Source organism: Sturnira hondurensis, unplaced genomic scaffold (assembly GCF_014824575.4).
Source record: "Sturnira hondurensis isolate 20B ecotype Veracruz unplaced genomic scaffold, ASM1482457v3 Scaffold0018337, whole genome shotgun sequence".
In the NCBI taxonomy this organism is placed as follows: Eukaryota; Metazoa; Chordata; class Mammalia; order Chiroptera; family Phyllostomidae; genus Sturnira; species Sturnira hondurensis.
In genome coordinates, this window is record NW_028090968.1 from 1,707,490 (window position 1) to 1,720,653 (window position 13,164).

General features: G+C 43.0%; 1 protein-coding gene and 1 pseudogene across 2 annotated transcripts in view; one reads left to right on the forward strand and one right to left on the reverse strand.

Annotated features, from left to right (window-relative positions):
* Positions 1-13,164, reverse strand: part of SNX29 (sorting nexin 29) — a 560,470-nt gene that overhangs the window by 443,239 nt on the left and 104,067 nt on the right. The gene's annotated exons all lie outside the window — the stretch shown is intronic.
* LOC119002907 (FUN14 domain-containing protein 1-like) lies at positions 508-1,030 on the forward strand (annotated as a pseudogene).

The following is a 13,164-nucleotide window of genomic DNA, read 5'->3' on the forward strand; positions in this document are numbered from 1 at the left end:
TACATGTCTAGGGAGCCCAGAGAGTTCCAAACAAGATGAACCTGAAGAGGCCCAAACCAAGACACATTGTAATTTAAATGCCAAAGGTTAAAGACAAAGTATTTTAAAAGCAACAAGAGAAAAGCAGTCAGTTACCTACAAAGGCGATCCTATAAGATTGTCAGCTGATTTTTCAATAGGAACTTTGTATGTCAGAAAGGATTGGCACAAAATATTTAAGAGATGAGAAGCAACGAGCAACACAAGATTACTCTACCCAGTAAGGCTACCATTTAGAATTGAAAGACAAATTAAAGAGCTTCACAGACCAGAAAAAAATAAAGGAGTTCACCACCAAACCAGTATTACAAGAAATGATAAAGGGCCTTTTTTAAGGAGACAAAAAAGATAAAAAATATGTATAGTAAAATGGCAAAAAATACATATCTATCAATAATAACTTTACATACAAATGGATTAAGTGCTCCAATCAAAAGATACAGGGTGGCTGAGTGGATAAGAAAATAAGACCCTTATATATTCTGTCTACAAAAGACTCACTTCAGGGGACTGACCACCTCCATACAGACAGCAGCAGTATCACAGCAACCCAAACCCCTTCCCCAAGAATATGAAAGCAATGACTTTTATGAAGTGTTGGATTTAACTGAGTATGCAAGAAGACACCACAGGCAGAATCATTTTTTGGCTACAATTCTAGACCTGCGGTAGAACAATACTCAGTAGCCAACCGCACTGTAATGGGTAGAGTGACTGGCTGGTGCACAGGACTTTTGTTTCAGAAAGTTGGAAAACCTGCAGCAACTGCAGTAGGTGTCACTTTCTTCTCCTTCAGATTGCTGGTCACTGTGGCTATGTGCAGCATGACTGGAAGAAAGTTGAAGAAGATGTAAACAAAGCAAAAAGACCAGTTAAGTAATAAGCAAATAAGACAGCATCTGAAATCAACAACATACTTGAGGAGGCAACAAAATCTGTCAAAGAGAACATTGTGATGTCCAGAGGATTTGTGCTGGGCCTTGCATCTTAAGGACACGAGTGTCGTACCACAGCAGAGTCACCTGAGAGAAACAAGTGGTAGCATCAGGTAGTCTCTCAACATTACACCAGATTCTTCCGGAGACAAGAAACAACTCACCGGACAAGAGCAAACTCACAACTCACAAACTGCCATCTTAACTTTGGCAAATTAATATCTGCTGTAAAACAACCTATATGACATGTGTACAATGGTACTCCTGTGCAAAATATGGCTTTCATTTATTTAAATCAGATGTTCTGCACTGTGCTTTATAATACAGTGCCAGTAAATAAAAATTTGTATTATAGCTGCAACATTAGGGCTGACTTTTTTTTTAAGATATGTTTGTAATACCCTTTTGTGGAGGATTTAAATATAGTAGAATTATTAAAGATATTAAACAGATTTAATACCAATTTTTAGGTTGTTTTTTCTTAGAAGTCTTACTTTGTTTATATAATAACTGTAGTAAACAATTTCAAAAAAGGCCCTCCTAAGGAAATGTTATATGTTTAAAGCTTTTTTTCCCTTTCTTTGATGTCTGTAGCTATAAAAATATTTTCTTTCATATACGCTTCTAATATTTTTGTTAATTTATTTATACTGGCAGCCTAGGCAGAACTAACTGTTTTGAAGATAAATATAGTTTGGTTCACACATTTATTATATTAACTCTTAGTGAACCTCCTTTCTCAGGTCTAAAAGTCCTAATTATTATTTTGGCCTCTTCACAAAGTGGTAAGAATTACCTTAAAATAGGCAGTGGTAGAGTATGAATTTACTGCCTGAAGAACCATGATTCTCTATATAATTATGAAATGACAGCTTAAAGAGAATTGTCTCCTTGATCTAGTCTGAAATACAAATGCTAAGGCTTTCAAACTTTGGTAGCATTATATTGATTAAACAGTTGGCCATTTGACTTGATTCTCAGGGCTGACAACACACTCACTCCAAGGCTCCTTTGCCCAGAAGAGCTTCCTGTAATTTTTGTTCTGTCCACAGACTTCTAGATTGGAATTGGGAAAAACATCAGAGCAACATGTGTAGGAGTATTGAGGCTGAAAGACTGCAGATATATAGATAGCTCTTTCAGACAGCAAGTCCCCATAGCACACTATGTGTATTATAAAAATAAGGCATTTGAACTTTCAAGATTGGGTACAATCCATGTGCTTTCATTATCACAAGACTCCTTAAAACTGAATGTGAATTTCTCAGTCAAGATGATGGCACAGGCAGACATGGCTCATCTCCTTGCACAACCATATCAAAATCACAACTGAAATATAGAACAACCATCACTCAGAACTACCAGAAATCAAGTTGAATGGAAGTCTGACAACTACGAAATTAAAGAAACCACATCCATCCAGACTGGTGGGAGGGGAGCAGACGTGAAATGGGCCAGTTCTTCACGCACATGTGGTAGATAAAGATTCAGCAGGAGTATCTCAGGAGGAAAAAGTCCAAGCCCCATACTAGCCTCACCAGGCCAGGGTTCCAGGGGCAGGAAGATAAGGCCCTACAATTTATGGCTACAAAAGCCAGTGGGGATTAAATCAGTGGAAGAAACTTCTGGAGCCCCAATCAGTTCCTCTTAAAGGAACTACACAGAGACTCACCTATACAGACTCACTCCTTCAGTTCCTGCACTAGGGTAGCAGTTTGAAAGGCACCAGTGGCATAAAGGGAGAAACTGAAGTGTTTGGCATCAAGATGAGCAGAAGCCATTGTCCCTTTTATGAACCCTCCCTGCACAAAATCAGCAAATTGTGCCATATCTGAGACTCCATCAAGCTGGCTAACACTGTTTGACCCACCTTGGAGATTCCCAGAGATTCCACCACACCCAAATTACCAGCCTACCCAAGCTGCTTTTCATATGAATGGCTGGTCTTGGCTCATGCTTCACAACTTCCTAACTCTTATTAAACAAGCAACATCTGGCCTCAGTGAGCCCCAGGCCCAGCACTAGCAGCAGCCAGCCTAGAATCACAGGTTGGCTTTGCCTGGGACTCTCCAAGCCCAGCACAAATAGCAGCCACCTCAGATTGCATTATAGCTCAGGCAGAGTGGTCCTGGGCAAAACACAGGTGGGTGCTGACCTTGGCCTCCACCACCCAGGAAACCACAGGGGCCAGCGTACCCAGTGGACAGCTATAGACCACATTAGAGCACCACCACCCTGCTGATCCTCCATGGAGGATCAGCCAATCCTTGTAGCTGACTCACCTGGGTAAATCCCTCCTATTGATCTGCCAACAGCAACCAAGTCTCAACTATAAGAGCAAAGTGTACTCAGCCCACATGAAGGGTGTACCTCAAGTTCCCAGTTGGGTGATAGAGGAGGCTATGCCACTGGACCCTACAGGACACCTAATATATTAGGCCACACTACCAAGAAACAGAGTCAAAGCAGATCTACCTAATGCATAGAAACAGACACAGGGAGGCTGCCAAAATGAGCAGAAAGAAACACGGCCCAAATGAAAGAACAGATCAAGACTCCAGAAAAAGAACTAAATAAACAGAGATAAGCAATCTATCAGATGCAGAGTTCAAAACACTGTTTATAAGGATGCTCAAGGAACTTAGGAAAGAATTCAACAGCATTAAAAAAATCCAGTCATAAATGACAGATATACTAATTGACATAAAGAAAATTTACAGGGAAACAACAGTAAAGTGGATGAAGCTGAGAATGAAATCAATAATATGGAACATAAGGAAGCAAAAAACCACCATTCAGAAAAACAAGAAGAAAAAAAGCATCCAAAAAACGAGGATAGTGTAAGCAGCCTTTGGGACAACTTCAAGTGTTCTAACATTTGTATCATAAGGCTGCCAAAAGGAGAAGAGAAAGGGCAAGAAATTGGAAATCTCTTTGAAAAAATAATGAAAGAAAACTTCCCTAATTTGGTCCCTAGTAGACATGCAAGTTCAGGAAGCACAGAGTCCCAGACAAGATGGATGCAAAGAGGCCCACTCCAAGACACATCATAATTAAAATACCAAAGGTTAAAGATAAAGAGAGATTCTTAAAAGCAGCAAGAGAAAAGCAATTACCTACAGTGTAGTTCCATTAAGACTGTCAGGTGATTTCTCAAAAGAAATTTTGTAGGCTAGAAGGGATCGGCAAGAAATATTCAAAGTCAGGAAAAGCAGGGAGCTATAAGTAAGATTGCTCTACCCAGCAAAGATATCATTTATAATCAAAGGGTAGATAAAGAGCTCCCCAGAACAAGAAAAAAACTAAAGGAGTTCATCATCACCAAACCATTATGATATGAAATGTTAAAGGGACTTATTTAAGAAGAAGATCAAAACTATGAACAGTAAAATGGCAAAACATACAAATCTATCAACAATTGAATCTAAAAAACAAACTAAGCAAAAAAAGAACAGAGACAGCATCATGGATACAGAGAACATTTTGTTGACTGACAGATGGGAGGGCGATGTAGGGGAATTGGGTGAGGAGATGAGGGGACTAAGAAGTACAAATAAGCAGTTACAGAATAGCCAAGAGGATGTAAAGTTCAGTATAGGAAATAGAGTAGCCAAAGGACTTGTATGCGTGGCCCATGGACATGAACAACGATGGGGGGAGTGCCTGAGGGAGTAGGGGTGCTGGGTAGAGAAGGTGCAAATGGAAAAAAATACGACAATTGTAATAGCATAGTCAATAAAATATAATTAAAAAATAAATAATTGAATGTGAGATTGTCATGTTCTTTCTTTATTTTCATTCATGCCTTAGATACAATGCTAAATAAAATTTTAGCCCAATTTTATCAGACTTTCTTAATGAAAAGAGAGAGACTCGCTTTAAACCTAAAGACACACACAGACTGAAAGCAAAAGGAAAGGAAAGATATTTCATGAAAAAACAAATTTTTTAAAAGCTGGTTTAGCAATATTTATACCAGATAAAATATACTTTAAAAGGCTATAACAATGAAGAACCCAGCAATCTCACTTCTTGATATTTATCTGAAAAAACCCCAAACACTAAATCACAAAGACCTGTACATCCACATTATTTACAGTAGCCAAGATATGGAAGCAATTGAAGTGTCCATCAGTAGACAAATGGATAAAGAAGAAGTGACGTGACTCCTTTATAATCCACCATCTACTCAACAGCCACAGTGCTTTCATAGTGTCAGCTCAGACCCTGCTACTCTTCTGCTTTAAAAGCTTTAATGGACATCCAGCCAAGATGACGGCATAGGTAGATACACTCTGCGTCCTCACACAACCAAAGTTGGGACAACAAGTTTAAAAGCAAAAAATAACCTGAACTGCCAGAAAATTGACCTGTAAGGAAGTCTGACAACCAAGGAATTAAAGAAGAAACATTTATCCAGACCAGAAGGAGAAGCAGACATGGGCGGCTGGACCAGAGAATGCAGGGCAAGGCGGTGGCTGGAGGACTGGGCAGTCCCACATTTGCATGCGGATAAACTAGGAAGAACAACTGAGGAGCGTGACAAACCTCAAAACCCAGGATCCCAGAGCAGGGAACTCAAGCCTAAAAATCTCAGACTTAAAAAACCTTTGTAGGTTAATGCAGCAGGAGAAACTCCTACCCTCACAAAACAGTTCATCAGAGAGACCCACAGGGTCCTAGAACCTACACAAACCCACCCACATAGGAATCAGCACCAGAAGGGCCCAGTTTGCTTGTAGGTAGCAGTGGAGGGGACTGGAAGCCAGCAGAGAGCTAAACAAGCAGCATTGTTCCCTCTTAGACCCCTCCCCCACAGACAGTTCCACAACTCAGTGACATGGTTGCCCCACCCTGACAAATACCTAAGGCTCTGCTTCTTACTACATAACAGGTGCACCAAGACTACATAACAGGTGCACCAAAAAAAAAATGGCCCAAATGAAAGAACAGATCAGAGCTCCAGAAAAAAATACAACTAAGCAACAAACACACAGCCAACCTATCAGATGCACAGTTCAAAACACTGGTAAACAGGATGCTCACAGAATTGGTTGAATACAGTTGTAAAATAGAAGAAAAAGTGAAGGCTATGAAAAGTGAAAGGAAAATGTACCGGGAACCAACAGTGTTGGGAAGGAAACCAGGATTCAAATCAATGGTCTGGGCCAGAAGGAAGAAATAAATGTTTAACCAGAACAGAATGAAAAAACACAAATTTTTAAAAATGAGGAGAGGCTTAGGAACCTCCTGGACAATCTTAAATGTTTCAACATCTGAATCATAGGGGTGCCAGAAGGAGAAAAGGAAGAGAAAGAAATTGAAAATTTATTTGAAAAAAATCATGGAGAACTTCCCCAATCTGGCAAAGGAAATAGACTTCCAGGAAGTCCTGGAAGCTCAGAGAGTCCCAAAGAAGTTGGACCCAAGGAAGCACATACCAAGGCACATCATAATTACATTAACCAAGATCAAAGAGAAAGAGAGAATTTTAAAAGCAGCAAGAGAAAAGGAGACAGTTACCTACAAAGGAGTTCCCATAAGACTATCAGCTGATTTCTCATAAGAAACCTTACAGGCAAGAAGGGGCTGGAAAGAAGTATTCAAAGTCATGAAAGGCAAGGACCTACATCCAAGATTACTCTATTCAGCAAAGCTATCATTTAGAATGGAAGGGCAGATAAAGTGCTTCCAAGATATGCTCAAGTTAAAGGAGTTCATCATCACCAAGCCGGGACTTATCTACGAAAAAGAAGATCAAAAATATAAATAATAGAATGACAACAAACTCTCAACTATCAACAACTGAACCTAAAAAACAAAACAAAACAAACTAAGTAAACAACTAGAACAGGAAGAAAATCACAGAAATTAAGATCACATGGAAGGTTATCAGCGGGGAATGGGAAGGAGGAATGATGGAAAGGGTACAGGGAATAAGTATAAATGGTAGGTAGAAAGTAAACAGGGGTAGGTTAAGAATACATAGGAAATGGAGAAGCCAAAGAACTTACAAGTACAACCCATGGACATGAACTAAGGTGGGGGAATGCAGGAGGGAGGGAATGTGCAGGGCAGAAGGGGATAAAGGTGTGAAAATGGGACAAATGTAATAGCATAACCAATGAAATGTATTAATAAAAAAGTGGTACATGTATGCAATGGAATATGACTCAGCCATTAAAAAAAAATTAAAGAAATCTTGCCATTTGTGTCAACATGGACGGACCTAGAGGGTATTTTGCTGAGTAAAATGTTAACAAAGAAAGACAAATACCATATAGTTTCACTTATATGTGGAATCTAAAAAACAAAATAAAGAACAAGCAGAAACAGACTCACAGACACAGAGAACACTTTGATGACTGTGAGAGGGAAGGGCGGGGGGGGTGCTGGGTGAGAAGAGGGAAGGGATTAGCAGTACAAACTGGCTGTTACAGAATCGTCACAGGGCTGCAATGTGCAGCACAGGGCATATACACAGTAATATTGCAATACCTATTTGTGGTATCATATGGGCACTAAATTTATCAGGGTGATCACTCTGCAAGTTATACACATGTCTAATCACTGGGTTGTACACCAATAGTGTAATATTGTGCAGCAACTGAAACTGAACGATAAAAAATTATTTGAAACAACAACAGATGTGAGCCTGCCCTCAGGGAACTCATTTTCAATGCACTCCTACAGAACGCTTTTTAAATTTTTGGTACTTGCTGGAACCAGAATAAACATTAGTTGACTTGTGCATCCCTTCATTCCTTCGATTAATGTTTCCTGAGCAATAAATCGTTGTCAGACAGGATTTTTCAGCACCAGGGACACAGCAGTGAACAGCAGGCAAAGTGCCTGTCCTCTAGGAGCTCACATTCCAGGAGGAGACACAGAAAAAAAACAGTCATAGGGCTTCAGAGGCCTGAAGTCAGCAGACAAGAAAACCTGAGTGGGCCATACAAGGGTGTGGAAGTCAAGACCTTTCAGACAGGTGCTCAGAAAAGGAAAACCTCTTTGAAGAGGGACAATTTTATCAGACTGAAATACTTTCCTTTGAGGGTAGAACATCCCAGAAGCTGTGGGTTCCCGGGAACAGCAAGGAGAGAGGGAGAGAAGTGAATGCAGCCCCCTCCCCACATCCTAGCAGTGGGGCCTCCACTACAGCCTCTCTCAGCCTCTGTCTCTCCAACTATAAAACAAGGCCAACACTCCCACTTTGCAGAGATGATGTGAAAATTAAGTCATAAAATAAACAAAGCCTGGTTCACAGTGGGCAAAATAAATGAGATGTCCATATCACTAATCTTTTCCAGGCACTCCTTGAAGGAAAATCCGAATTGCCCCAGAAGCAGGTATGAACTTAGGAGTGGAGTTGATACGTGAAGACTGGCAGAGGTGATCTGAAAAGAGCCAGGATGGAAATGTGAGAGACCAGACTCTAGAATTCTCGGGGTTTGAGCTCTGACTACAGCTTAGAACTTGAACCCTTGGGGCTACTGAATGGGTTCAAAAAATAATCTCCAAATAGCATATCCAGAAATTATTTCAGAAAAAAACTGGTCTCCCTGGAGTGATGCCACCACCTGACACCCAAGACAGTGAGAGTGACACTGAACATTCACACTGAATCTGTCTCTGTCCAGGATCCTTGGCCTGGTCCTCAGCCTCCCTGGGCAATGACCTGACTCTGAAGAACCAAGAGTGATGATGCTCACACCCCCTATGGAACCTTCCAACTACTTGATAAGGCTCCGATCCATATAACACCTGGTTCAGCACTCAAGTCTCCTGCCTTCATGTGTCAGCGCACTCAACCCTCACAACAGCCCTGAGATGCTAGTGCATCTTCATCTTACAAATAAGGAAACAGAGCCCAGAGTCTGAAAATAAAGAAATGAAAGAGAGAGAGAGACCAAGCTAGGAAGTACTGGAGCTGGGGCCTCATCTTAGGAAGGTAGGTGGCTCCAGGCCCCAGGCTGCCCCCAGGTAACCCCACCCCCTCTGCTCTCCCTTGCCGCACTTCTCAACACGGTACTCTTCCTCTGGGAAGAGGAATACAAGGACAGTGCCCAACTGGGCACTGTCAGGAGGCCCCACCCTGAGAGTTCCAAGGGAACTCTGGGAAGAGGAATACAAGGACAGTGCCCAACTGGGCACTGTCAGGAGGCCCCACCCTGAGAGTTCCAAGGGAGGCCTTCGAGAACTACTCACGCAAGGAAGGGCCAGCAGAGAGGGAGGAGAACTGAAGACCACACTACTGAACAGCCTGCCCTTCGCAAGGAGAAATGGGAAAAATCACATCATTCCTGCCTAAGACCCTCTGCCTGCTACCCACTGTACTTAGGATAAAGTCCAAAATCACCACCCTCTTCAGCACCCTTCCAGTCAGCTGTCCCCTCTCACCTCTGCCCAGCTGCATTCCTGTTATGGTAGAACGAACGACCAGAGGGGAAATAAAGGCAGGGCCCTCACCATTACAAAAAACTTAATACAAAGTACTCAGTACAGGAGGCTAGAAGGAAAGGAAGGCATATCTCATCTGTTGACCCAGTAGTTCTGAGCCTGGTTTGATAAGGTTGCCAGGCATTCTGAACAAGATAGTGCAAGATGCAGGGAGCCCTTAAAAGTCTGTGCATCCCCTCCACTAGCTGGGAAAAGAAAATCTTGAGACTGTATATTCATCCCAAGGCCTGAAAGGGGAAAGGGGCGGGGTCTACAGTGTCCAAAGAGGAGAAAAAAACATAAAACAAGTTTGGATAATTGCCTGCCTCCCATCACAAAATGGACAAATAGAGTCTGGAGCAAGATAAGGATTCAGGCTAACAGACCCCCACACATAACTGTGTTTGGGTAGTCACATCTCCCTGGGGGAAAGCCAGCACCACCTTTACCTGTCAATCAATATGTAACTCTCTCACCCCCATCCCACCAACTATAAAAGTCCTCAGAACAAAGAACTACCTCTTTTGGCTCTCAGCCCCTTCTTGCCCCATGGGGGGGGGGGGGGGGGGGGGGGGGGGGGGTGGGGGGGGGGGGGGGGCGCGGGGGCCTGGCCAACCAGCCTCTAGCCAGGGGCCTCTGGCCACCCTTGCTTTTGCTCTCCCATTAGAACTTGCCACTAATAAACTTTGCTTGCACACTAGCAGGCTTGCTGATCTGTAATTCTTTACTGTGTTGGCAACAAGAACCAAGTTTCTGGTAGTTTCTCCCGCCAAAACTGGCCCAGTCCCCTCATTCCACAGGCCTCAACTTCAACTTCACTGTCACCAAAAGAAACCCAGGTAGCTCACCTTAAAACAGCAGCTCCCAGACTTCTGCCAAGACGGAGGCATAGGTGGAAACACTGTGCCTTCTCCCACAACCAAGTTTGAATACAACAAAGGTTTAGTAAACAAAGACAAAGCCAAAAAAAAACCCAGAAAATTGAATTATACAGAAGTCCGACAACCACTAACCGTTCAACCGAGACGGTAAGGGGCGGAGCCAGCAGCGGNTTCCCATCAGACTGTCAGCGGATTTCTCAAAAGAGACCTTCCAGGCAAGAAGGGGCTGGAAAGAAGTATTCCAAGTCATGAAATCCAAAGACCTACAGCCAAGATTGCTTTATCCAGCAAAACTTTCATTTAGAATGGAAGGACAGATAAAGTGCTTCTCAGATAAGGTCAAGTTCAAGGAGTTCATCATCACCAAGCCCTTATTATATGAAATGCTAAAGGGACTTATATAAGAAAAAGAAGATGAAAAATATGAACAGTGAAAGGACAGCAAACTCACAGTTATTAACAACTACACCTAAAACAAAAGCAAACCTAGAGGACAGCTAGAGCAGGAGTGGAACCATAGAAATGAAGAACCCATGGAGGGTTAGCAACAGGGGAGTGGGAGGAGGAGATGGGGGGAGAAGGTACAGAAAAGAGCATAGACAGTAGGTAGAAAATAGATAAGGGGGAGGGCAAGAATAGTGCGGGAAATATAGAATCTAAAGAACTTGAGACACGTGGTTATAAACTAAGGGAGGGAGAATGATGGGGGAGGGAGTTTGCGGGTGGAGGGGAATGAAAGGGGGGAATAGAACAACTGTAATGGTATAATCAATAAAATATATTAAAAAAATAAAAAATAAAAAAAAATAAAACAGCAACTCCCCATCCCCCAACCCACCCACACTTTGCCTTTCTAGGAATTGTATAAATTTTCAAGGACAAGTTCATGTGACTGTTAAGGTCACTACTGTCTACCATCCCAACTGACCTAGCAACTCCTCGGGGCAGGACTTTGACTGATGTTCACCAACATGCTGGCCAAAATTAGCATAGTGTCTGTCACACAGTAAGCTCTGGGCACAAATGGTTTTTGAATGGAAAAAGGANGGGGGGAGGGCAAGAATAGTGCGGGAAATATAGAATCTAAAGAACTTGAGACACGTGGTTATAAACTAAGAGAGGGAGAATGGTGGGGGAGGGAGTTTGCGGGTGGAGGGGAATGAAAGAGGGGAATAGAACAACTGTAATGGTATAATCAATAAAATATATTAAAAAAATAAAAAATAAAAAAAATAAAACAGCAACTCCCCATCCCCCAACCCACCCACGCTTTGCCTTTCTAGCAATTGTATAAATTTTCAAGGACAAGTTCATGTGGCTGTTAAGGTCACTACTGTCTACCATCCCAACTGACCTAGCAACTCCTCGGGGCAGGACTTTGACTGATGTTCACCAACATGCTGGCCAAAATTAGCATAGTGTCTGTCACACAGTAAGCTCTGGGCACAAATGGTTTTTGAATGGAAAAAGGATTTGGCAATAGTGAAAGAAAAAATGGGAAAGATAAAATAAAAAGAAACAAAATATACCTTTTTCTTCATCAAGAAAAGCACTCCCCAAAATTTTGCTAAGAGGATAGATGCTATGCTGGTGTTCTTATAAATCAATCAATCAATCAATCAATCAATAGGGTGGGATAAAACTTTTTGAGGTGAGAGATATGTTTATGGCATAGACTGTGGTGATGATTTCACGGGAATATGCTTATCTCCAAACCATCAGGTTATATACACTAAATATGTACAGCTTCTTATATGTAAATCATACCTCACTCAAGTTTAAAAAAAAAGAGAACAGAAGAGCACTCCCCTGAGAATTCTAAATGTCATTTCTCTCCCTACCACTTACACCATGTGACGATGGACAATCCCCTAGAGTTTGGAGACAAGCCTTGACATCCAAATCAGGGCCACGGAGGGTGAAGGCTGATGTCCCTTCTGAGTCTCGGGACGAGGAGGACTGTGTCTACAGTTATCAAAGAGCACAAGGCAATACCCACACCCTCAAAGCACCCTTCAGACCTCGGAGGGGACATCCCACAGGTGGCACCCCCCCCCACCGTGTGTGTCAGCAGTCACGAAACACCCACCGCACTCGCACCCTACCAATCCCACTTGCTGCAGCCCTTCTGCAGGTGCTTTCCCGGCCCACAAGGCTTCCTGACTGACCGAACAGCGACACTGCTAGTCAGCTGCAGAGACCAAGCCAAGAGCATACAGCCTGGGATGTCCACATCACAGCCTGAGTGGATGGCACCCACCCTTCCAGACACAAGGCCTCAGGAGACTAACACACGACAAAACAGGACATGCAATGTTCACAGCTCCAGAAAGGACCGTGGCCCCGGGGCACTGGTACTGGCATTAGAGCCCGGCTGCCTGCCGGCTCCTCCTCCACAAGCACGCTCCGAAGGCAGTGGCTGCTAGCAGTAGTCAGGCTACTGGTTAGCCCACAGAAGGCAAAACCACCACTCGCCAACCACATCGACACCAGGAAGAAGGAAGAGAGGACAGCCAGATGTGAGGAGCACAGCCACAGGAGTCCGCTGGACAAACTTCTGGAGCAAGATAAGGATTCAGCTTCTGCCTCAGGGGCTTCCCCATGCGTACAAGGGGCCGGTGATGCCTGCACCTTGGTCAGTGTAAAGCCAGGATGACTTCAGAGAAGCGTCTGGCAAACGCCTGTTGCCTTGCCCTTTGAACGAGCACTGACCACTATCACAATCATTACTGGCCACGCAGAGCCTGTCTTACAACACCCCCTGAAGCACGTTTGTCTGTCAGTCTTCCGTGCTACTTACCCGGCTTACTACCACCTGCTGACCACACAGACTGATGTCCTCCCAGCCCACAGTGGAGACATTTGATATC